Source organism: Herpailurus yagouaroundi, unplaced genomic scaffold (assembly GCF_014898765.1).
Source record: "Herpailurus yagouaroundi ecotype Mexico unplaced genomic scaffold, PumYag 355, whole genome shotgun sequence".
Lineage (NCBI taxonomy): Eukaryota > Metazoa > Chordata > Mammalia > Carnivora > Felidae > Herpailurus > Herpailurus yagouaroundi.
Window position 1 is genome coordinate 1,124,661 of NW_024412572.1, and position 1,468 is coordinate 1,126,128.

Here is a 1,468-nt window from a genome sequence, read left to right on the forward strand (position 1 = left end):
CCAAAATGCAACAAGGTAAAGAGGAAAGAGAGGTAGCAAAATATTCAAATTTTTAAAATTTTCAGATGATGTTTTTCGTTGACATTGCAAAAGTGAGTTTTAAACCCTTCCCCTAGAGAAGTACCCTTTTTCTTTTTTACAATTTAACCATAGGGCCTTAAACCCAATGTGTAAAGTGGACATAAAACAAAATTGGCGTATCAATGACACTAAATGCTCAGATTCAGCTCAATCTTCTCCGGCTCACTCCATGCACACACACAAATCTACACTTGAACGTTTATCTAATTTGTCTCGGTCAATGTGGTAAGCACTTTATAACAATTGCCTCATTTAACCATAACAGTATTTCCAGAAGGCAGGACTAAGATGGGGAGCATCAATATAGGATAAGGTCAACTCATTGTCATCTGTCTCATTGACAGACAAGAATATGGGATAGTCTAAGGCTCGAGGGAGCAGGAAGGAAACAAGTTACCCTCACTGGTAAATCAAGTTTTTGTGGGTCCAGAGGAGTAAAGAAAGAGGTGAGGAAGCAGAATAGAATAAATTCCAGATGTGTTATGAACTAACAGGAATATGACCTATTTGAAAGGGAGAGATCGTGGGAGTACAAAAGAGGACAGAGTGCCTCAAGTGGGAACTTAATTAGTAATAATCGCACCTCGGATAAACCTCACTGGCTACGATACTGCCACTGCGCAAAGCTCAAATGGGAACTTAAAAGAGTAACGTAAGTGACTACCTAGGAAAAGAACAAGGAAATCCTACAGAGAGGAAAGTTACAAAGCAGCAGGAGTTTGCTATATAAGGATGTGTGAATTTCACGGATAGGAATCAAGGAGGAGGGATGCAGGTGTGGGCGTGCGCGCGCGCGCACACACACACACGCACACACACAAAATATTTAGACTATGATTCCAGTAAAGACTTACCTAACAGAAAGACTAAGCATGTCCTTAAGGAACCATCAAATTATTGTGTTTAAATGCAACTGGTGGGAATTTTTCATATTCTAAATATAAACAAACCATTAAGGGAGTAATTGTTGGGAAATAATCGAGAACCTTTTGGAGCTTCATTATTCATGTTTGAATGTTCAACATATTTTTCTTTTGAACTGTGTATATGAAATAGCACCATAATGTCTTCAGAACTTGGAACAGCATGAAGGTCTTAATCTGGCCCTATGTCTTACACTACTCTTGCTATGGTCCCTTTTCTACCTGCCACGTGTGTAAGGACCAATAACATTCAAGTCCGGTCAATTAAGTAGTGCTCCACGACATAGTCTTAAGAGCAAAACTGACATAGAAAGTTACTAGTCTTTACTCCAGAGTCATAGCCCTTCAAATCATATGAGCTTTCATGAACACATTATAACCCTCACTTTAATTGCTGCAATTCAGAGTTGCCCGCTTTTACTTCCTTTCCCTGTTTAGGAAGAGGTCATAGCCCTCACATTGAC

General features: G+C 39.4%; 1 pseudogene; it reads right to left on the reverse strand.

The window, feature by feature from the left end:
* Positions 1 to 551: 551 nt before the first annotated feature.
* Positions 552 to 709, reverse strand: LOC121022143 (uncharacterized; annotated as a pseudogene).
* Between the last annotated feature and the right edge of the window lie 759 nt (positions 710 to 1,468).